The sequence below is a fragment of the Oncorhynchus mykiss genome, chromosome 10, assembly GCF_057628025.1.
Source record: "Oncorhynchus mykiss isolate SJ-2025 chromosome 10, ASM5762802v1, whole genome shotgun sequence".
In the NCBI taxonomy this organism is placed as follows: Eukaryota; Metazoa; Chordata; class Actinopteri; order Salmoniformes; family Salmonidae; genus Oncorhynchus; species Oncorhynchus mykiss.
The window spans coordinates 23,769,375-23,794,741 of NC_143031.1; the positions used below are offsets into that span (position 1 = coordinate 23,769,375).

General features: G+C 43.3%; 1 protein-coding gene across 8 annotated transcripts in view; it reads left to right on the plus strand.

Annotated features, from left to right (window-relative positions):
• The window catches only part of LOC110533527 (protein turtle homolog B), a 192,222-nt gene that overhangs the window by 20,296 nt on the left and 146,559 nt on the right, over window positions 1–25,367 (plus strand). The window lies entirely within an intron of this gene.

Here is a 25,367-nt window from a genome sequence, read left to right on the forward strand (position 1 = left end):
ATAGAATGCCCACTCAGATCACACCCTGACCAACCACAACATAGAAATATACAAAGTAAACTATGGTCAGGGTGTGACAAATATATATAGAGTACCAGTCAAAGTTTGGACACACCTACTCATTCAAGGGTTTTTGTTTATTTGTACTATTTTCTACATTGTAGAATAATAGTGAAGACATCAAAACTATGAAATAACACATATGGAATCATGTAGTAAACAAAACAAGTTTTCTGCAAATCAAAATATATTTAAAATGTTAGATTCTTCAAAGTAGCCACCCTTTGCCTTGATGACAGCTTTGCACTCTCTTGGCATTCTCTCAACCAGCTTAACCTGGAATGTTTTCTAACAGTCTTGAAGGAGTTCCCACATATGCTGAGCACTTGTTGGCTGCTTCTCCTTCACTCTGCGGGCCAACTCATCCCAAGCTATCTCAATTGACTTGATGTCAGGTGATTGTGGAGGCCAGGTCATCTGATGCAGCACTCCATCACTATCCTTCTTGGTCAAATAGCCTTTACACAGCCTGGAGGTGTGTTGGGTAATTGTCCAGTTGAAAAACAAATGATAGTCCCACTAAGCGCAAACCAGATGGGTTGGCGTATCGCTGCAGAATGCTGTGGTAGCCATGCTTGTTATCACTTTTTTGGTTACTACATGATTCCATATGTGATTTCATAGTCTTGAATGAGTAGGTGTGTCCAAACTTTTGACCGGTACTGTATATATATATATTTTGTTTATATTTTTTCAGTTTTATTGATAGCCTAGACAGAAATGAGCTGGGAGACAGAAGGAGCTGGGAGACAGAAGGAGCTGGAAGACAGAAGGAGCTGGAAGACAGAAGGAGCTGGAAGACAGAAGGAGCTGGAAGACAGAAGGAGCTGGAAGACAGAAGGAGCTGGAAGACAGAAGGAGCTGGAAGACAATGAGCTGGTAGACAGAAGGAGCTGCTAGACAGAAGGAGCTGGAAGACAGAAGGAGCTGGGAGACAGAAGGAGCTGGGAGACAAGGAGCTGGGAGACAGAAGGAGCTGGTAGACAGAAGGAGCTGGTAGACAGAAGGAGCTGGGAGACAGAAGGAGCTGGAAGACAGAAGGAGCTGGGAGACAGAAGGAGCTGGGAGACAAGGAGCTGGGAGACAGAAGGAGCTGGGAGACAAATAGAGGGAACATAGTGTAAATACCGGTGGAGCCCAGGATTTGATCCCACACAGGTTGGGGATCACATAAGCCTCATCCAACCTCAGGCACAACATTGTCATTATTTTAGACGTTCGTCATTCAACACTCCAGACTATGACTCGGAAGTGCGAATCACCTCAATGCTGTCATTGTCAGTGGGATACACTGTGTCCTTCTTTCAGAGGTTGACAGAAGCTGGAGGCATCTGCCTGTCTCAAGCCCTTTTTCTCTCTCAGAGGAATCCCGGGTTGTCAGTGTTATTTTTCCCATCAGAGTCCTGGGCAGGCTCACACAGAGACACACGCACAGAAACAAACACAAGGAGAGACCACTGCAACACTGCTGGCTCTGTCATCGCTCTGTGAGCCCAGCCACTCTCTGTCACTCACACAGACAGAAAGGTGGGCAGGCAAGGCAGTTGGAAGAGCTTTTGAACTGCATGCACTCACTTCGATCAATGCTTTTCTCCATTTGCTAGGCAGAGCAATGCTCTTTGGTGTGTGTGTGTGTGTGTGTGTGTGTGTGTGTGTGTGTGTGTGTGTGTGTGTGTGTGTGTGTGTGTGTGTGTGTGTGTGTGTGTGTGTGTGTGTGTGTGTGTGTGTGTGGATGCGCACGTGCATGCGTGAGCCCTGAGTGGGAGTGTACAGTTGAAGTCGGAAGTTTACATACACTTAGGTTGGAGTCATTAAAACTCGTTTTTAAACCACTCCACACATTTGTTAACAAACTAGAGTTTTGGCAAGTTAGTTAGGACATCTCTGTGCATGACAAGTAATTTTTCCAACAATTGTTTACAGACAGATTATTTCACTTATAATTCAGTGTATCAAGATTCCAGTGGGTCAGAAGTTTACATACACCAAGTTGACTGTGCCTTTAAACAGTTTGGTGTCATGCTCGTCAAAATTAATGGACCAAGACACCGCGTGCGTAGAGTTCCACATATTTTAATTAATAGAAACTCACCAAACAAAACAAACAAGCACAAATGAAACGTGAAGCTACTGGTGTGCACACAGGCAACAATCTGTAGACAAGATCCCACAAAGCACAATGAGGAAATGGCTGCCTAAATATGATCCCCAATCAGAGACAACGATAAACAGCTGTCTCTGATTGGGGACCATACGAGGCCAACATAAACCATTAATTACCTAGATGACCCACCCTAGTCACTATCACGCCCCAACCAACAGATAATAAACAGCTCTCTATGGTCAGGGCAGGACAGTACCCCCCCCCCCCCCCCAAAGGTGCGGACTCCGACCGCAAAACCTGACTCAATAGTGGAGGGTCCGGGTGGGCATCTACCGTCTGCGGGGCGAAGTACCCACTCCGCTTGCAGACACGACGTCTTCCTCCATAGCGGCTCTGGTGCAGGGATCGTCGCAGGAGGAACCGGACCATGTGTAGTCGCCTGAGGCACCGGACCTTAGATCGTCACCGGAGGCTCCGGATCGTCGCCAGAGGAACCGGACCATGTATCGTCGCAGGAGGCTCTGGACTGAGAACCCCTGCGGAAGGCTCTGAACTGCAGACCGTCGCTGGAGGCTCCGGATCGCCGACCGTCGCTGGAGGCTCCGGACCGCCGACCGTCTCAGGGGGTTCCGGACCGCCGACCGTCTCAGGCGGTTCCGGACCGCCGACCGTCTCAGGAGGTTCCGGACTGTGAAACGTCGCCGCAAGCTCTGGACTGGGAACTGTCACCGGAAACTCTGGATTGTGGAGGCGCACTGGAGGCCTGATGTGTGGTACCGGCACTGGTGGTACCGGGCTGGTGACACGCACCTCAGGGCGAGTGCGAGGAGCAGAACAGACCTGACTGGGGACACAACTGTTTTGCCATAATGACCATCGTTATTTTGGAGGGAAAAGGGGGATGCTTGCAAGCCGAAGAACACCATCCCAACCGTGAAGCACGGGGGTGGCAGCATCATGTTGTGGGGGTGCTTTGCTGCAGGAGGGACTGGTGCAGTTCACAAAATAGATTGCATCATGAGGGAGGAAAATTATGGGGATATATTGAAGCAACATCTCAAGACATCAGTCAGGAAGTTAAAGCTTGGTCACAAATGGGTCTTCCAAATGGACAATGATCCCAAGCATACTTCCAAAGTTGTGGCAAAATGGCTTATTTACAACAACGTCAAGGTATTGGAGTGGCCATCACAAAGCCCTGACCTCAACCCTGTAAATAATTTATGGGCAGAACTGAAAAAGCGTGTGCAAGCAAGGAGGCCTACAAACCTGAATCAGTTACACCAGCTCTGTCAGGAGGAATGGGCCAAAATTCACCCAACATATTGTGGGAAGCTTGTGGAAGGCTACCGGAAACGTTTGACCCAAGTTTAACAATTTAAAGGCAATTCTACCAAATACTAATTGAGTGTATGTAAACTTCTGACCCACTGGGAAAGTGATGAAAGAAAGCTGAAAGCTGAAATAAATCGTTCTCTCTACTATTATTCTGACATTTCACATTCTTAAAATAAAGTGGTGATACTAACTGACCTAAGACAGGGAATTTTTACTAGGATTAAATGTCAGGAATTGTGAAAAACTGAGTTTAAATGTATTTAGCTAAGGTGTATGTAAACTTCCAACTTCAACTGTATGTGCATGTTGCATTGTACAGTATCTCTGCCAGTGTGTATATCTGTGTGTTTGTGTGGTGCGGTGTGGTGTGGTGTGTAGCTTGCACAGGGCATTTTGGCACCATGTCTTCCCATATGCAGAACGTTTGCGTGCACAGTGCTGTGCCTCTTCCTCAGTCCCCCAAACCCCCTGCCTGGGCCGCTTCCTCCCCCATCTCATCTTACAGCTGGCCACTGATGCAGCGCAGTCAGCTTCCTCCATGCCGGCTACTCCATCCCCATTAAACATTCATGGGACCCAGGCCATGAGATACCATGGCCCAGTCCCGCTGCACTGCACTCAGCCCGAGAAATGAGCTCGCCTCCTACCCTCGGCAAAGACCCGGAGCCCTCCAATTCACCCATAGATAGTCTGGATTGAATAAGACACGGTTCTGTATTCCAGAAAGGGACACTATGGTGTATTTGACCGGACATCGTAGAATAAGACTGGTTCTCCATTGGCGTATGAGATACTACAGTATAGAAGCAGTAGTAGAATATCTCTTGAACAGATGCACCTTGCAGTGCATGATGCATATATATTAGTCTGAATTGATGTGTGCAGTAAGCGATGCACATCTTCCTGTCATTCTCTAGAAACTGATCTATCCTACAGTATGTCGGCAACTTTCATCCATCCATCTCCCCACCTCACCCTCCACCTATCCATCTTGATCTCTCTTTTGTGCTGTAGATGGGCCCAGTAGTTGAATGCAGGGCCTCCTCTGGTCCATGTGCGAAATGAGAGTGAGAGTACACAATAACATCATCAGTTGTTCCCAGCCCAGGCCCCTGTCACCAGCCGTGACGCACTCCGGACGCTCCATGTCACTCCCAGAAGGCCACGGCTGATGGATCAGCCCCTCGCATCCTGCCTATCCCTATTCTTATCTTCTCTCTCCATTGTCTTTTTTTGCTTTCTTTGGTCAGCTCAATCTCCGCTCTTGGCTTCACCATCCCTACTCTGTGTATTGAAAGTTCTGGGTTTGGGACTGTGGCACGCGGAATGTGTACAAGTGTGTCTGTATGTCTGTCTGCCTCTCTTCTCAGGTTCCTAACCTCTTTGGCACAGTGTTTAACTGGACATAACTGTACACACACACTTATCCTGCACACGCCACATATTTTGGACACACGCACACACACACGCACACACACACGCACACACACACACACACACACACACACACACACACACACACACACACACACACACACACACACACACACACACACACACACACACACACACACACACACACACACACCCCTGTGGTAGTGCGGGTTGGCTTTTGGATACATGAGCTACTCTATCACACTGAGAAGTCCCAGAGCACCAACAGGAGCCGACCTCTACATCACTCTTATTCTGTTTACACGGAACCTCAACAGGCTCACAGCCAGGGTCAGAGCCAGAGTTAAAGGAGTATGTTTGTGTTGGCCTTGATTATGTGTGTGCCATTGGTAGTGGTCAGTCATTGTTTTATGTCACTTTACTTACTCAAAATCCACCGTAACCTCACTCCACTGCTAGCTTGAAGTGTCACAGATGGAGCTATCCAATTGGTAACTTTGTGTGGCTCAAATGGTTTGTACGTTGTCAAACTGGTAGCCACATGTGTTAGCGAGGTAGAGGAGCCTGGTCCAAGCCCAGTCAGAGGCGAGTTCAGGGAGGCAGTGTATATATGCCAAGCTAGCACACTGGTGCTCCAGAGTTGGGCTAAGCTCGACTGCTAGGGTCGCTGTGGGGCGAGGTTAGATGGGGGTTAGTGTAACGGAGTAAGAGTAAGCTATACCGTAAGCTATACAATTGGTACCTTTTGTTAGGGCTGAGATGTTCATGGAATTTTGGATGCTGGTGTCATGACGTTGGCCTGGGGGTAGGTTTATGACAGTCATAAATACCTCTTCCCCCCCTTTTCCTCTCTCTACCCTACTGATGTGAAATTTGAAAACCCCTTGGTAAACATAGAGATTCTGGGAACATCAGAAGGTGGGGGGAAATGAACTATATTCTGGTAATCCGACCAATTGAACATATGCGGGGGTACTTAACTTTTTATGGCTACAGGGGCAGTATTGAGTAGCTTGGATGAAAAGGTGCCCATTGTAAACGGCCAGCTCCTCAGTCTCAGTTGCTAATATATGCATATTATTATTAGTATTGGATTGAAAACACTCTGAAATTTCTAAAACTGTTTAAATTATGTCTGTGAGAACTCAAATAGCAGGCAAAAACCTGATAAATTCCACTTCCTGTTTTTTTTTCTGGGGGTGGCAGATCTTCAACCAAGCTCTCAAATTACAGCGAGATATGGATGAGTTTTCACTTCCTACACCTTCCACTAGATGTCAACAGTCAATAGAACTTTGTCTGATGACTCTAATGTGAAGGGGGGTCGAATGACACAGGAACTAGTCACCACTGCCACGAGTTGACCATGCATTCACTATGCGCGTTCACAGGGGAAGCACCTGCATTCCACCGCTCATTTGAAGTCATTCTAATTCTCCGGTTGGATCGTTATTCAAGATATATGTAAACAACATTCTAAAGATTGATTCAGTACATCGTTTGACATGTTTCTACTGACTGTTACGGAACTTTTGGACATTTCGTCACGTTATAGTGGACGCGCTTTGAGACTTTGGAATTGTTTACCAAACGCGCTAACCAAAGTAGCTAATTTGACATAAATAACGGACATTTTCGAACAACTCAAGCATTTATTGTGGACCTGGGATTCCTAAGACTGCATTCTGATGAAGTTCATCAAAGGTAAGGAAACATTTATCATGTATTTTCTGGTTTCTGTTGACTCCAACATGGGGGCTAATTTGGCTTCTGTACTGAGCGCCATCTCAGATTATTTTTCCGTAAACTTTTTTTTAAATCTGACACAGCGGTTGCATTAAGGAGAGGTTTATCTATAATTCTATGTGTATAACTTGTATTATCATCTACATTTATGATGAGTATTTCTGTTGAAACGATGTGGCTATGCAAAATCACTTGATGTTTTTGGAACTAGTGAATCTAAATAGCCAATGTAAACTGATATTTTTTTTATATAAATATGAACTTTATCAAACAAAACATGCATGTATTGTGTAACATAAAGTCCTATGAGTGTCATCTGATGAAGATAATTCAAGGTTAGTGATTCATTTTATCTTTATTTCTGTTTTTTTGTGAATGCTATATTTCGCTGGAAAATGGCTGTGTTTATTGTGGTTTGGTGGAGACCTATCATATTCGTTTGTAGTGCTTTCGCTGAAAAGCCTATTTGAAATCGGACACTTTGGTGGGCCTGGACTTGAACCAGATCGAACATCTCTGGAGAGACCTGAAAATAGCTTTGCAGTGACACTCCCCATCTAACCCGACAGAGCTTATGAGGATCTGCAGAGAAAAATGAGATAAACTCCCCAAATACAGTTGTGCCAAGCTTGTAGCGTCATACCCAAGAAGACTCAAGGCTGTAATTGCTTCCAAAGGTGAAGGGTCTGAATACTTACAGTTCCAGTCAAAAGTTTGACACACCTACTCATTCAAGGGTTTTTCCTTATTTTTACACAATATCTTATCACAGCACTACTCATTCAAGGGTTTTTCCTTATTTTTACACAATATCTTATCACAGCACTGGCAAACCATGGTTGACACACTACCTGACCAAAATGGCAAACTCCAAGTGGGCTGTCATGTTCCTTTTTCTGAGGAGTGGCTTCCGTCTGGCCACTTTACTATAACGGCCTGTTTATTGGAGTGCTGCAGAGATGGTTGTCCTTCTGGAAGTTTCTCCCATTTCCACAGAGGAACTCTGGAGCTCTGTCAGAGTGACCAACGGGTTCTTGGTCACCTCCCTGAACAAGGCCCTTCTCCGCCGATTGCTCAATTTGGCTAGGTCTGGAATTAGTCTTGGTGGTTCCAAAATTATTCCATTAAATAATGATGGAGGCCACTTTGTTCTTTGGGACCATCAATGTTGCAGAAATGTTTTGGTACCCTTCCCCAGATTTGTGCCTCGACACAATCCTGTCTCGGAGTTCTACGGACAATTCCTTAAACCTCATGCCTTGGTTTTTGCTCTAACATGCACTGTCAACTCTGAGACCTTATGTGACCAGTTTCAGGAAATTAGGCATATGTCGTGGGTCACTTCTTCACAGGAGAGCTGTTTGAACGTTAACTTTTTTGGCAAAAATGCCTTCTTGAACATGTGAACTTTCATGTGCCTTAATAACAAACGTGTATACCATCTGTAAATATAAATACAATTGTTAAATTACAAGCCAAAATGACAGCAACCTTCCCACTAGCCATGATTGGCTAAGATAATGAATGGGTTGGACATGCCGATAGATGAGTTTTGATTGGTCTGCCATATAGCACGCTTCTGTCTATTTGAGGTAGTCAGTATCAAATCAAATAATTTTGTTTTTGTCACATGCGCCGAATACAACAGGAATACAACATTTCACCTTACAGTGAAATGCTTACTTACAAGCCCTTAAGTAACAATGCAGTTTTAATAAAAATACCCCAAAAAAAGAAATAACAAATAATTAAAGAGCAGCAGTAAAATAACAATAGCGAGGCTATATATAGGGGGTACCGGTACAGAGTCAATGTGCGGGGGCACCGGTTAGTCGAGGTAATTGAGATAATATATACATGTGGGTTGAGTTAATAAAGTGACTTATGCATAGATAATAACAGAGAGTAGTATCAGCGTAAAAGACGGTGGGGGGCAATGCAAGTAGTTAGGGTAGCCATTTGATTAGATGTTCAGGGGTCTTATGGCTTGGGGTTAGAAGCCGTTTAGAAGCCTCTTGGACCTAGACTTGGCGCTCCGGTACCGCTTGCCGTGCGGTAGCAGAGAGAACAGTCTTATGTCTAGGGTGAATGGAGTGTTTGACAATTTTTAGGGCCTTCCTCTGACACCGCCTGACATAAAGGTCCTGGATTGCAGGAAGCTTGGCCCCAGTGATGTACTACCCTCTGTAGTGCCTTGCGGACCGAGGCCGAGCAGTTGCCATACCAGGCAGTGGTGCAACCAGGCACCACTGCCTGGTATGGCAACATACCAGGCGATGGTGCAGCTGTAGAACCTTTTGAGGATCTGACACCATGCCAAATATTTTCAGTCGTGCCCTCTTCATAACTGTCTTGGTGTGCTTAGATCATGTTAGTTTGTTAGTGATGTGGACGCAAAGGAACTTGAAGCTCTCAACCTGCTCCACTACAGCCCCATCGATGAGAATGGGGGCGTGCTCGGTCCTCCTTTTCCTGTACTCCACAATCATCTCCATTTGTCTTGATCGTGTTGAGGGAGAGGTTGTTGTCCTGTCACCACATGGCCAGGTCTCTGACCTCCTCCCTATATGGTGTCTTGTCGTTGTTGCTAATCACGCCTACCGCTGCTGTGTCATCGGCAAACTTAATGATGGTGTTGGAGTTATTCTTGACTGTGCAGTCATGAGTGAACAGGGAGTACAGGAGGGGTGTGAGCATGCACCCCTGAGGGGCCCCTGTGTTGAGGATCAGCGTAGCGGCTGTGTTGTTACCTACTCTAACCACCTGGGGGTGGCCCGTCAGGAATTCCAGGATCCAGTTGCAGAGGGAGGTGTTTAGTCCCAGGGTCCTTAACTTAGTGATAAGCTTTGAGGGCACTATGGTGTTGAATGCTGAGCTGTAGCGAATAGCATTCTCAAATAGGTGTTCATTTTGACCAGGTGTGACAGGGCAGTGTTGAGTGCAATAGAGATTGTATCATCTGTGGATTTGTTTGGGCGGTATGCAAATTGGAGTGGGTCTAGGGTTTCTGGGATAATGGTGTTGATGTGTGCCATGACCAGCCTTTCAAAAGTATTCATGGCTACAGACGTGAGTGCTACGGGTCAGTAGTAATTTAGGCAGGTTACCTTAGTGTTCTTGGGCGCATGGACTATGGTTGTCTGCTTGAAACGTGTTGGTATTACAGACTCAGACAGGGAGAGGTTGAAAATGTCAGTGAAGACACTTGCCAGTTGGTCAGCGCGTGCTCAGAGTACACATCCTGGTAATCCATCTGGCGCTGGAGCCTTGTGAATGTTGACCTGTTTAAATGTCTTACTCACATCTGCTGCGGAGAGCGTGATCACACAGTCGTCCGGAACAGCTGGTGCTCTCATGCATGTTTCAGTGTTATTTGCCTTGAAGTGAGCATAGAAGTAATTTAGCTCATCTGGTAGGCTCGTGTCACTGGGCAGCTCTCGGCTGTGCTTCTTTTTGTAGTCTGTAATAGTTTGCAAGCCCTGTCACATCTGAAGAGCGCCGGAGCCGGTGTAGTGCGATTCAATCTTAGTCCTGTGTTGATGCTTTACCTGTTTGATAGTTTGTCAGAGGGCATAGCGGGATTTCTTATCAGCTTTCGGGTTAGAGTCCCACTCCTTGAAAGCGGCAGCTCTACCCTTTAGCTCAATGTGGATGTTGCCTGTAATATGGTTAGGGTATGTGCGTACAGTCACTGTGGGGACGACGTCATCGTGGCACTCATTGATGAAGCCAATGACTAATGTGGTGTACTCCTGAATGCCATCGGAAGATTCCCGGGAACATATTCCGGTCTGTGCTAGCAGCTTAGCATCAGCTTCATCTGACCACTTTTTTATTGACCAAGTCACTGGTGCTTCCTGCTTCAATGTTTGCTTGTAAGCAGGAATCAGGAGGATAGAGTTATGGTCAAATTTGCCAAATGGAGGGCGAAGCAGAGCTTTGTACGCGTCTCTGTGTGTGGAGTAAAGGTGGTCTCAAGATTTTTCCCCTCTGGTTACACATTTAACATGCTGATAGAAATTTGGTCAAACGGATGCTGGAATGTAACAAATAACTATACAAAGGCAGACATTAGTCGAGTACCAAAGTTCGAGGCAAGAAAACAGGATTTTAATTCAAATAGGATTACTTCACTGTTGGTTTTGTCCTTAACTAATTTGCTGCCATCCTAGGGTCGAGCACTACCCATAAACTTATATTATTCAGAAACATCAAATACTCTCAAACCGTCAAAAATGAGAGAAATACTGCATTATGATGTTTTGTCCATATTGCCTAGCCCTAGTACTAGTATCAGTTTGTCTCAGTTGTTTGGATTACTCTGTACCAAATGGGTGTATATTGATTAACCCAAATCCAAGTTGACCCCTAGACCCTACGTCCTATGTACTTGTGGAGATCTGAAAGGTTATGATTGGTAGAAGAAGTATGGTGAAACTTCCACCTAGCCTTTTAGAGCAAGGTGGAGCTATTACGATATTGATTGCACATGTTAAATCCTCTTAGATCTCCACAAGCACATACAGTGCCTTGCGAAAGTATTCGGCCCCCTTGAACTTTGCGACCTTTTGCCACATTTCAGGCTTCAAACATAAAGATATAAAACTGTATTTTTTTGTGAAGAATCAACAACAAGTGGGACACAATCATGAAGTGGAACGACATTTATTGGATATTTCAAACTTTTTTAGCAAATCAAAAACGAAAAAATTGGGTGTGCAAAATTATTCAGCCCCCTTAATTTAATACTTTGTAGCGCCACCTTTTGCTGCGATTACAGCTGTAAGTCGCTTGGGGTATGTCTCTATCAGTTTTGCACATCGAGAGACTGACATTTTTTCCCATTCCTCCTTGCAAAACAGCTCGAGCTCAGTGAGGTTGGATGGAGAGCATTTGTGAACAGCAGTTTTCAGTCTCGATAGGATTCAGGTCTGGACTTTGACTTGGCAATTCTAACACCTGGATATGTTTATTTTTGAACCATTCCATTGTAGATGGAAATATCCAATAAATGTTGTTCCACTTCATGATTGTGTCCCACTTGTTGTTGATTCTTCACAAAAAAATACAGTTTTATATCTTTATGTTTGAAGCCTGAAATGTGGCAAAATGTCGCAAAGTTCAAGGGGGCCGAATACTTTCGCAAGGCACTGTATATTGTTTTAAATAGCACCCCTTGTATGCACTTCTGGTAATACTGCTTCAGCAAGTTAGTAAAGTTGTTTCCATGGGCCGCATGGGGAGGATTAAGAATGAGCTCCTCTTCCTCCAAAAAAAAGTTGCAGACTGAGGATAAGACACGGTCAACATTTTGCCAACAATATGGGATTTGTGCCCTTCGTCTGCCATAGATCTAATCATGTTTTATAATCTCATTTAGGAGAGTGTGTTTATCTCTACCATTGTGGGATTTGCAATTCCCCCTCCCTGGACGCTGGCAGAGAGTGAATGCTGATGAGGCACACTTTTAGTCGTTTATGGCTGTGATAGAGGTTTGAGCCAAAGGGATGGCCTGTGACATGGTGTGTGTGTAACTGCTGAGCGAAAAAGAGTCTGAGATGAACAGAGAGAGAAAGGGAATGTCCCGCTATAACCTGGCTCTCCATTTAGGCTCCCACAGTTTCTGGACTGCCTCTCTTCCCTCGTCCCGTTCCCCCAACTGACGTGACCTTCACAGAGGCGTGACAGGCACTCCATTATGACCCAATCAACGGCTGTGACCAGCCAAGCAAAGTCACATCCTTGATTGGGAGACCCCTTTCGCTACCATTACGGAGACCGCTGGCCGGCTGTGCCCCTGTTGGAGCACGGGCAGCGTAATTGAAATTACCTCCTTGCTGCCCTCTCATGCAACGCCACATCTTGATATACTATCTATAGATTCGGGCTGACCAAACACTAGTAATTTCTGAAGAGATAAGGGTTACACTTGGGTTACCATACAGATTGATATTTTGTATTTTAGAAATGCTCAGCCAGCGAAGTGGAAAATATGTTGAGTGGTTGCACTGAGGCTAACTGACTAAATTGCTCAAATGGCTTGTTGTAAGGGCATTGATGTTAAATTACGCTTTATGAGGGTAATGTATTGGCACAGCAACCACAATTGACAGTATGTGGTGTCCCTCTATTGACAGTCAGAAGCACTTCCCTGGTTGACATTGATAGTGCAATGTTTGAAATAGGCGATTCCACTGCAGGATAGCCCAAAAATATTTTGGAGTTTCTCAGATTGTTCTAGAAATTTTCACAGAAACTTCATTGGGAGAAAGAATGTTTGACATGCTTTTTACATTTGTATCACCATTTTCTTTTTGAAAATCATAAAAGTGACCTATACATGCCCTCCTGTAATACCCTATGATCTGTGAACCGTACATAATACAGACAACATCTTTATCATTATACTGCTTTTAGCATGCTCTAAAAGTTAGAGTATGTCTAGATTCTGAAATATACTGAACAAAAATATAAATGCAGAATGCAACAATTGTGTGTGTTCAGATGTGTTCAGTTACCTTTCATATAAGGAAATCAGTCAATTGAAATAAGTTCATTAGGCTCTAATATATGGATTTGCTCATGCAGTGTAACACATGTCATTCGCATAATGTTGATCAGGCTGTTGATTTTGGCCTGTGTAATGTTGTCCCACTCTTCTTCAATGGCTGTGCAAAGTTTCTGGATATTAGCATGAACTGGAACACACTGTCGTACACGTTGTTCCAGAGTATCCCAAATGTGCTCAATGGGTGACATGTCTGGTGAGTATGCAGGCCATTGAAGTACTGGGAAATGTTCAGCTTCCAGGAATTGTATACAGTTCCTTGTGACATGGGGCAATGCATTATAATTCTGAAAAAGTAGGTGATGATGGTGGATGAGTGGCATGACAAAGGGCCTCAGGATCAATTCAAATTGCCATCGATAAAATACAGTTGTGTTCATTATGCCGCCCCATACCATAACCCCACTGCCACCATGGGGCACTCTGTTTACAACGTTGACATCAGCAAACCGCTTGACCACACGATGCCGTACGTGCTGTCTGCCACCTGCCCAGTACAGTTGAAACCAAGATTCATCCATGAAGAGCACACTACTCCAGCGTGCCAGTGGCCATTGAAGGTGAGCATTTGCCCACTGAAGTTGGTTACAACACCAAACTGCATTCAGGTCCAGGTCCAGGTGAGAATTATGAGCATGCAGATGAGCTTCCCTAAGACAGTTTCTGACAGTTTGTGCAGTTTTATCAGCTGTCCGGGTGGATCGTCTCAGGCCATCTCGCAGGTGAAGAAGTTGGATGTGGAAGTTCTGGGCTGCCAAATTCTCTAAAACGACATAGTAGGCGACTTTGGCAACAGCTTTGGTGGACATTTCTGCAGTCAGCATACCAATTGCACGCTCCCTCAAAACTTGAGAAATCTGTGGCATTATGTTGTGTGACAAAACTGCACATTGTAGGGTAACCTTTTATTGCCCCCAGCACAAGGTGCATCTGTGTAATGATCATACTGTTTAATCAGCTTCTTGATACGCCACACCTGTCAGGCAGATGGATGATCTTGGTAAAGGAAAAATGCTTACTAAGAGGGATGTAAACAAATTTGTGAAAAATAATAGCATTTAATGATGAGGAAAAGCAAGCATTTTACCTTTGAAAGAGCCGAGCAAATTTAACCCAGGATGTCAGGCCTAGACATGCCAAGGTGAATACGGTACAACCATTAATCATAGAGCGCTTGGTAATTGCGCTCTTAGAGTAATTGTCTCCTTTAATGTTGTAGAACAGTAAGCAGTTAGGTCAACAATTATTTGTCACTCATGCTTTGTTATGTGTTCCAAGCCTAATATTTCAGTGAGTATATCTGTTCATTATATTTTGAGAAATCTCCTTGTTGTCAGTTACAGTTGGATTTAAATTTTGTACAGATTTCGGTCCTGATTAGGCTAAAATGTTGTTTTATCTATCCTCTTTCAGTCAGAAAAGTGTCTTTAAGTGGTAGACACAGATGCTAACTGTGCCCACCAGGCTACCAGTCGCAAAATCACAGGTCCATGTGAAAGTAGTTACAGAAGCCTAACAATAACCCTCACAAGCCTAGTACTCCCAAAGACAAACCATATTTCGAGAAATGAATTTAGTAGATTATTACTATCTTCTGTGAAGCAATAGATTCCTCATCACCTATTTTCTTTCATATGTTTGCTGATTAAGTTTTTTATTAAACCTCAAATACCAACAAACTATCTGGATTAGCTGTACTCACCCTAAACCCTTTGCTGTGATGTATCGTTTCTGTATGGTAATAGAGTTGCACTGACTGTCCCAATTCTCCACCCTTTTCCAGAAGTGTGCACTTGCACACTCCTGTCATGGATTTAAAAGCATAAGATTGGTGTATGCATCCATGCACGATAGTCTGTGAGTGCACACTTCAGGAAAAAGGTGGAGAATCGGGACTGTCTGTGTCTGGCTGGCCTTAATTCCAGCCAGACACTAGGGGGTAAGAGTCTCAAAATCATACCCAGTTACTTTGTCCTCTTAGATCTTAAGTGGAAGCAGGCAAAAGGTTCAAATTCCACTTCCTCTGAAATTTCTGCATGAAGGTTCCCTGTTGCCTCCTGAATACATTTGACTCCTAATAAGTACAAACTCTGTTTAAGAGCTATACAGTTAATTTGCAGTCTTTTTAATTGCGCCTGATAATTGCATGCTCCGGTTTTGTGCATACTGTCTCGACAGTCCCAAGCCTTTACATTCATCAGCAGGTGATGGCATACTGTTCACTGTCTCACAATTCTCTAGGCTTGATGGTGATAAATTGCACTATATGCAAATTAGAGTGGGGAGTAAGATTTCTATTTTACTGTCAAACCTTTTCACCATACTGATTCTTTCAAGACAAATCTCCTTATATACATTTTTGCAATGTTTTATGACCTGCTGACTTTGCTGTAAAGCTTAGAAACCAGATAACAGAAGTTCCCTGTTACGGACAACTAGGTGTGGTGGGTGGAATCAGGCGCAGAGAGCAAGGTTCAGTCGTTTCTTCCAATTTATTCCCCAGCACAACAAAACAGTCACGCCAACACACAGGGCGTATATATGTTGCCAGTCCAAAACAGGACAAACTAGTCCGGAGAATAAATACATGAAAATGAATCACACCATCAAACACAGAGAAACAATGACAAGCCCGCACAAATACCCAGCGGGCCTAGTGCCCTTAAATACCCTACAAACAAAACCTAATACTAAACAGGTGTACCCAATAACCCAAAACAAACGGAAAGGGAATCGATGGCAGCTAATAGGCCGGCGACGACGACCGCCGAGCACCGCCCGAACAGGAAGAGGCACCCTCTTCGTCAAGGTTCGTGACATTCCCGGAATATGAAAACCCCTCTGTCTGACCTTAGTCCAATGACTAATTATCAACAGAGTCACCAAGGTCCTCCAAGGATTGTAGGCACCAGTAATCAACAGGGCAACTACAAAGTGAAGTCATGCACACCATATAAGAGCATTATAGGGAAATGAGATATCAGGGGGGACCACAGGGCAGAGTAGAGGGAAGGGGGCAAGGAGATGGCATTAACAGAGCTGTCAGAAGCAATATCCATCATAAAGGATGCTGCTGCAGAAGCGGTGAACAGGTTAAGGTGAAGTAATCAACCTGCACAAAGGAGCAGCCTCTCATCAGGTTCTAAAATGCTAATGGACGCTGCGTGGTTGAGTTATGCACTGCCTTCTCCCCTCTTTCGTAATTAGAGGTCCATCAATGCTAACATGCTACTCTATGGTTATTTATTGGAGCTTATGTGAGATAGGATTTGTCTGCACTCTGAGAGCAGAGGAGCACTGAAAGGGTGTGGATTTGTATTAAGAAAGTCATTAGGGCACATATGATGAGCATCAATACCATCAATGAAAGCAGGCAGTGGAGAGGCACGATGAATGGACACTAATGCAGTGTGCGCCTTTTATTAACAGCGCCACAACGTTTGGCCTCATAAGGTTCTTCACTCAGTGGTTACTGTTGGAGGTATTGGTCCAAATCACCTTTGACAAGGATTTTAGGGAACACGTACCTTGTTGTCACGGCTGTTGCTGGAAGAAGACCAAGGTGCAGCGTGGTGAGCATACATTTTATTTTTTATTTCAAAATGTTGCCAACAAAACAACAAACGAAAAAACAACCGTGAAGCTTACAGGGCATTAGTGCCACAAACAAAGTTAACTACCCACAACGAAAGGAAGGAAAAAGGGCTACCTAAGTATGGTTCCCAGTCAAAGACAATGATAGACAACTGTCCCTGATTGAGAACCATACCCGGCCAAAACATAGAAACACAAAATCATAGAAAACAAAACATAGAATCACACCCTGATCAAACCAAATAGAGACATAAAAAGGCTCTCTAAGGTCAGGGCGTGACACTTGTAGTGGAATGACTTGAAGAATGCATGGTTGCATGACATGATATCAGTCGAAATGTTGAGTACGTCACAAATCTTCAATGTACAACAATCTATGAGATGTCCAATATGAAGAGAACCAAATTAAATTTAAAAGTTTGGCCAATCATTGACTTTAGTTACTTAATAACTAAGCAAAATCTCCAGACACTATTAGCCCTTGACCAGTAATTGGTCTAAACTCTTGTTGGGCTTAAAGATTGGCAATTGAGTGGTCAAGTTTGACACTACTAAACACTATACAAATGTATATACTAACTCCCCTTTTGCAAACCCAGCCAGCACAAGGGTACCACCCAAAGCACAAATTTCAAATTCCTTATATTAAAAATGTATATACTAACTCCCCTTTTGCAAACCCAGCCAGCACAAGGGTACCACCCAAAGCACAAATTTCAAATTCCTTATATTAAGCATGTCAGATTGCACCATTTTCTTGATTTTAAAATGTACGAACACAACAAACGAAGCATGTGTGTTTAGTGAGTCCGCCAGATCAGAAGCAGTAGGAATGACTAGGGATGTTCTCTTGATAAGTGCATGAATTGGACCATTTTCCTGTCAGCTAAGCATTCAGAATGTAGCAAGTACTTTTGGGTGTCAGGGAAAATGGTCCAATATGGAGTAAAAAGTACATCATTTTCTTTAGGTATGTAGTGAAGTAAAAGTAAAAGTAGTCAACACTATAAATAGTACAAATATCCCCAAAAAAGACTTAAGTAGTACTGTAAAGTATTTTTACTTAAGTACTTTACACCATTGCACACAACTCGGCCATCCTTGTCACAGATAGGCTATTGCAACCACACCCAGCTCCAATCCTATCAGCTAAAAACAACGGATGAAATGGGCTGTTCACAGTATGAATGTACCTTCGTCCAATCTGCAGCAACTGCATGATGCCATCGTGTCAGCATGGACCAACATCCCTTTGGAACGTTTCTGTCGCCTTGTAGAATAACCCGAAGAATTCAGACTGTTCTGGAGGCAAAGGGGGGTCCGACCCGGTACTAGATGGCTGTACCTAATAAACTGGCATGTGAGTCCGTTCTGGGGGAGAGATAGGTGTAGGGCAACAGGGCAGAGACGGTGTACCAGGGAGTTAGCTTGCAGAGAGGTAAACTGTTAGAGAGCAGTGCACACTAGACAGACTCAATGAAGGTTTCCTTCAAATGGTACTATCATACCTGAACCCAAATAACAATCTCTCACTTGGTCCTGTGAATAAAACTCACATGTATCAGAACTCACTTTGATGTTACAAGCAGCAATGTAACCGTTACCTTTAGATACGTAGACTTGAATAGACATGAATTCATGGCATGATAATAAGGCCATGACTACACTCTAGCAGTGATGCAGGAAGAATTAGATGCTCTCTGTGCACCCCGGCAGAGTCTCCTTTGAATTGAAAATGAGTGAGTGATACTCGTTGGAGGGCATGTGAGCCAAGTAGGTCAAATCCTGCCCTTCCCTCTGTGCTTCATTAGTTTCTCAAGTCACCATGATATTTGGGTTTTTGACAGTCGACATACACAGATGAGCAGCGCAATTAGTCTGGCCGAGGAGGTGAAGCAGTTCCATATTACATTTCCCATTTCTTCTTCTACTGCATAAGTTAAACACCGCTAACGGACTATTTCACATTTCATTCTCTTTCACGGCGTGTGTCCCGCTGGATTTCTCTTCCCTGCGTGTGATAATTGCACAGTCAGGCACAATGAATCCAGTTTCTATGGTTTTGCAAATTTTCCCTTTATTGATCTAAAACTGAGTCGTGCTGCCTTTGATCTTTGAGTGCTCAGCCTATTGGCTGCCACTACTTCTCTGGCACTTTTTGGTTAGGGAATAACAATGCCAAACATGTAAAGTGTTGGTCCCATGTTTCATGAGCTGAAAAAAAGATCCCAAATGTTCCATATGCATGAAAAGCTTATTTCTCTCAAATGTTGTGAACAAATGTGTTTACATCCCTGTTAGTGAGCATTTCTCCTTTGCCAAGATAATCCATCCACATAACAGGTGTAGCGTATCAAGAAGCTGATTCAACAGCATGATCATTACACAGGTGCACCTTGTGCTGGGGACAATAAAAGGCCACTCTAAAATGTGCAGTTTTGTCACACAACTCAATGCCACAGATGTCTCAAGTTTTGAGGGAGTGTGCAATTGGCATGCTGACTGCAGGGATGTCCACCAGAGCTTTTGCCAGAGAATTTAATGTTAATTTCTCTACCATGAGCAACCTCCAACGTCGTTTTAGAGAATTTGGTAGTACGTCCAACCGGCCTCACAACCGCAGACCACGTGTATGGTGTTGTATGGGCGAGCGGTATGCTGATGTCAACATTGTGAACAGAGTGCCCCATGGTGGTGGTGGGTTTATGGTATGGCCAGGAATAAGCTACAGACAACGAACACAACTGCATTTTTATCTATGGCAATTTAAATTTACAGAGATACTGTGACAAGATCCTGAGGCCCATCGTTGTGCCATTCATCTGCCTCCATGTCACAAGAACCGGTATCCAATCCCTGGAAGCTGAAAATGTCCCAGTTCTTCAATGGCCTACATACTCACCAGACATGTCACCCATTAAGCATGTTTGGAATGCTCTGGATCGACGTGTACAACAGTGTGTTTCAGTTAACGCCAATATCCAGCAACTTCGCACAGCCATTGAAGAGGAGTGGGACAACATTCCACAGGCCACAATCAACAGCCTGATCAACTCTATGCCAAGGAGATTTGGGCAATGGTGGTCACTGACTGGTCCACGACCATACCTTTTTTTTAAGGTATCTGTGACCAACAGATGCATATCTGTATTCCCAGTCATGTGAAATCCATAGATTAGGGCCTAATTAATATATTTCAGTTGACTGATTTCCTTTTATGAACTGTAACTCTGTAAAATATTTGATATTGTTGTATGTTGCGTTTATATTTTTGTTCAGTGTAGTTTTACTACCCTATTATGTGTTTCTCTAAATTAATAGATTTTGAATATGCTATATCATCAAATTATTTTACACCTTTTGGGTTAATACCCACTTAACTTGTAGGCTAATATCCACTTAACTTTTAGGTTAATACCCACTTAATTTTGAGCAATTAAGTTAATTTTCAAAAAAGTAATTTTCTTTATTTTTTTAAACTCCCAACATAAGTATTTTCTGGAGGTAAGGACATTTACAGTGTAGACTGTAGAGTTTACATTTCAGTTCAACTTCTCCGCCATCTACCACTATTTCATCTTCCTGAACTTGAGAATTCTTTGTATTCAGTGCAAGCTAGCATATGGACTTTAGTATTCAACAATGGTCTCTCTCAATGAGTTTGGAAAGTCTTGCATATTTAATGTATACTTCTAATCTCTCGAGGAGCGTGATTGAGGGTGCTTCAAACTTCAGGCACAGTTCACGAACAGTTCAGAAGTGAATGGTTTGTTTGATAAATGTAGCTATTAATATAATCATAATGAAATACTGTACTCTTAAAATGGTTGGACTGATAAAGAACATTTAGATTGGGCTCATTAAATTCGGACAGAGACACCATTGAGTGTCAGCTGTCCAAATGTCGACCTTACAGCCGAGAGTGATAGGACATCTCATCTTCTTGAACACAGACAGCCATGCTCAAACAGAGCCCACGCTATAGGCTGTCTGTGAACCTCTCTGGAAGGATATGCTCTACTCTTCCCTCTTGCAGCTCGGAGATTAAAGCGTTTGACCGTCCCACTCCGGGCAAAATCCTAATGGAAGAGAAGTGGAGCTTATTAACGCTTGTTTCTCCTCGCTCTCTCTCATCAATATAAACAGTGAAGTCATACCTTCCAGAGGCCTGTTTTCGCTCGCTGGTGATGTCACCGGCATCCAATCAACCCGTAGCGCTGGGCTATGTAGGGGAGGCAGGGGGAGTCTTGGGTATACGCGCTCTCCCTCAGCCTCTGTTATTTATCTGCCCATTCCAAGCACAAGAAGAACACACACAGATCCACATAGTAAACCATCATCCAACATTACATCAATGTTTCGGCAACCGTAAATATTCCTGTTATAGTTATGCCGTTCAATGTAAGTGCCTGACTTCCATACCATAAAAAGACAGAATGAGAGGATTTCTCTGTACGGAAGAAGCATTTTGAGCAGCCTCCGACTGCCCAGAATGAAGCTGTTTTGGGTTCATCCGACATGTAGCCAAATACAACGGAATTATATGATAATCATCCTCTGTTTAGTGTAAAGTGAAGTAATTAAGCTATTATTTTGTGTTGACCTCCAGCCAAGGTGACTGTCGAAGCTTTTCATGCCTCTGAATTAGAGTTTGACCGATTATGATTTTTCAACGCCGATACCGATTATTGGAGGACCAAAAAAGCCGATACCTATTAATAGGCCGATTTAAAGATTTAACATTTTTAAAAATGTTGTATTAATGACAATTACAACAATACTGAATTAACAATTATTTTAACTTAATATTAAACATCAATATAATAATTTTAGCCTCAAATAAATAATGAAACATGTTCAATTTGGTTTAAATAATGCAAAAACAAAGTGCAATATGTGCCATGTAAAAAAGCTAACATTTAAGTTCCTTGCTCAGAACATGAGAACATATGAAAGCTGGTGGTTCCTTTTAACATGAGACTTCAATATTCCAAGCTAAGAGGTTTTAGGTTGTAGTTAATATAGTATTTATAGGACTATTTCTCTCTATACCATTTGTATTTCATATACCTTTGACTATTGGATGTTCTTATAGGCACTATAGTATTGCCAGTGTAACAGTATAGCTCGCCCCTACCTGGGCTCGAACCAGGAACACATCGACAACAGCCACACTCGAAGCATCGTTACCCATCGCTCCACAAAAGGCGCGGCCCTTGCAGCGCAAGGGGAATAACTACTCCAAATCTAAAAGCGAGTGACGTTTGAAACAGTATTAGCGCACACCCAGCTAACTAGCTAGCCATTTCACATTGGTTACACCAGCCATTAGGCTGATAGGCTTGAAGTCATAAACAGCGCTGTGCTTGCGAAGAGCTGCTGGCAAAACGCACAAAAGTGCTGTTTGAATGAATGATTACGGGCCTGCTGCTGCTCAGTCAGACTGCTCTATCAAATCAGACTTAATTATAACATAATAACACACAGAAATACGAGCCTTTGGTCATTAATATGATCGAATCCGGAAACTATCATTTCGAAAACAGAACGCTTATTATTTCAGTGAAATATGGAACCGTTCGGTATTTTATCTAACGGGTAGCATCCCTAAGTCTAAATATTCTTGTTACATTGCACAACCTTCAATGTATGTCATAATTACGTCAAATTCTGCAATGAGCCAGGCAGCCCAAACTGTTGCATATACCCTGACTCTGCGTGCAATGAACGCAAGAGAAATTACACAATTTCACCTGGTTAATATTGCCTGCTAAACTGGATTAGTAGTTATAACTAGTGATTATAATTGATTGTTTTTTATAAGATAAGTTTAATGCTAGCTAGCAATTTACCTTGGCTTCTACTGCATTCACGTAACAGGCAGGCTACTCGTGGAGTGCAATGGTTAGAGCGTTGGACTAGTTAACTGTGCAGTTGCAAGATTGGAACCCCTGAGCTGACAAGGTGAAAATCTATCGTTCTGCCCCTGAACAAGGCAGTTAACCCACAGTTCCTAGGCAGTCATTGAAAATAAGAATTTGTTCTTAACTGACTTGCCTAGTTAAATAAAAGGTATAAAAAAATATATATCTATATATTTTTTTTAATAATCGGAAATGGCGCCCAAAAATACCAATTTCCGATTGTTATGAAAACTTGAAATCGGCCATAATTAATCGGCCATTCCGTTTGATCGGTCGACCTCTACTCTGAATATAATATACACTTGAAAAGCTCATGCCGTTTTTCCCTGCTTCAAACCTCTTGCTGTAAACGTTTTCCCTGCCTCTTGCTGTAAACATGAGTTAAGTCATTTGTAAACATACAATAATATCCTTGAGTCTCTCCTCAACAAAGTGTACTTCACATAGTTTTCCTGGCTGCTGGCTTCCTTTCACCCTATTGTTTGTATACAGTAGTGCAGAATGTGATGTGGAAACTTGAAGGTTTACAAGCGTCACTGTCTCTGCTGCTCCTTGATTTGTTGCATTCACCGAGGCCCCTGACTATAGGCCTACTCCTATTCTAGCCAGGAAATATGTCCCCCTCCCAGCAGCGGGAATTAGGAGTTGGTGAGACATTGGTTATTATGTTACAGTAACAGATCAATAATTAAGTACCAGGGAGAAACGAAAACCAGCAGACACCAGCTGGAGAGCAACATGGATGTAGAGCATTCCTATAACAACCCACTGGCACTGGGTCATCCTCAAAGACAAACCCAATAATCCCAAGCATCCCTATGGGTCACAGAGGTGAGCAGACCACCATCTGATTAGCCGTATTGACTGGTGAAATGAAAGAACACTTCACTTCCGGTTGTAAAGCCAAGCCATACATAAATTAGTAGAGGATCAATGCTCTGGTAGAACTCAGGTAGAACAGATAGCCCTGTGGACATCTTAATAAACCAACAATGTCAAGTTCCCTGTCAGTGTCTGCAGAATTACACTAATCATACAAAATTATGTGGACACCCCTTCAAATTAGTGGATTCGGCTATTTCAGCCACACCAGTTGCTGAGAGGTGTTAAAATCGAGCACACAGCCATGCAATCTCCATATATAACAATGGCAGTAGAATGACCTTACTGAAGAGCTCAGTGACATTCAACGTGGCACTGTCATAGGATGTCACCTTTCAAACAAGTCAGTTTGTCAAATTTCTGCCCTGCTAGAGCTGCCCCAGTCAACTGTAAGTACTGTTATTGTGAAGTGGAAACGTCTAGGATGCGCAATACCATACGCAATGCCAAGCGTCGGGTGGAGTGGTGTAAAGTTTGGTGGGGGAGGAATAATGGTCTTGGGCTGTTTTTCATTGTTTGGTTGGCCCCTTAGTTCCAGTGAAGGGAAATCTTCACACGACAGTATGCAATGACATTCTAGACAATTCTGTGCATCGAACTTTGTGGTAACAGTTTGGGGAAGGTCCTTTCCTGTTTCAGCATGACAATGCCCCCTGCACAAAGCAAGGTCCATACAGAAATGGTTTGTCGAGATCGGTGTGGAAGAACTTGACTGGCCTGCACAGAGCCCTGACCTCAACCCCATCAAACAACTTTGGGATGAATTGGGATGCCGACTGTGAATCAGGCCTAATCGCCCAACATCAGTGCCCGACTTCACTAACGCTCTTGTTGCTCTATGGAAGCAATTCCCCGCAACAATGTTCCAACATCTAGTGGAAACATTTCCAGAAGAGGGAATGCTGTGATAGCAGCAAAGGGGGGACAAACACCATATTAATTCCCATGATTTTGGAATGAGATGTTCGACGAGCAGGCGTCCACATACTTTGATCATATAGTGTATGTCTTGTAAAAAGTAAATAAGGAAGTTAAGAAATGTTCCATCAAAGTTTACAGCATGTAAAGAAAGTCCAGTAAATGTGCAGTGTGTGTGTGTCTGTGTGTGTTTTTGTGAGCGTGTGCCTTATCTTTCTCAAGTGAGTGTCTCAGACTCGAAGAAAGCCTCATGGCACGGCAGCAACAGGTGATGGTATCAAGACAAAGTGCACAGTTTTTTTTCCCACACACAGAGCTATGTCCTTTATATTCCATTCCTAAAACTATTGGTCTTAACTCAGGATGGCATTTGTTGTCGCCACCTTGAGTTATGACACCCGTAGTTCTCTGTTATCACAAACAGGGTGCTCTCTACGTGAGAGAAAAAGTAAACCAGGATGGTGGAAGTGGAGGAGGCTACTTAAAAGGCAGATGTTCTAACAAATAAGAAGACCTTATGGTTGAATAAGGTTCTGTGGCCCAATCAGTGTAATTTAGGTTAGGTCTTCTGTTTATGTTGTTTGAGGATGTACCACTGTATATCACGTTTTGTGAATATTGTACTTCATGAACATTTTCAAGGAGGCTTTCTTATCTTACATGTGAAAAACAAAAAATGTTTGTGGTTGATGTTGGAACTCTAAGACACAATGTGGATTGTATACTAATAAAATATTACCCTTTTGCTTCAAGGTTGCTTTCGGTTGGTTATTTCACCACAATTAAGTATTGTCCCTAGCTGTTACAAGGATACTCACAATGCCCGCCCCCTCTCCGT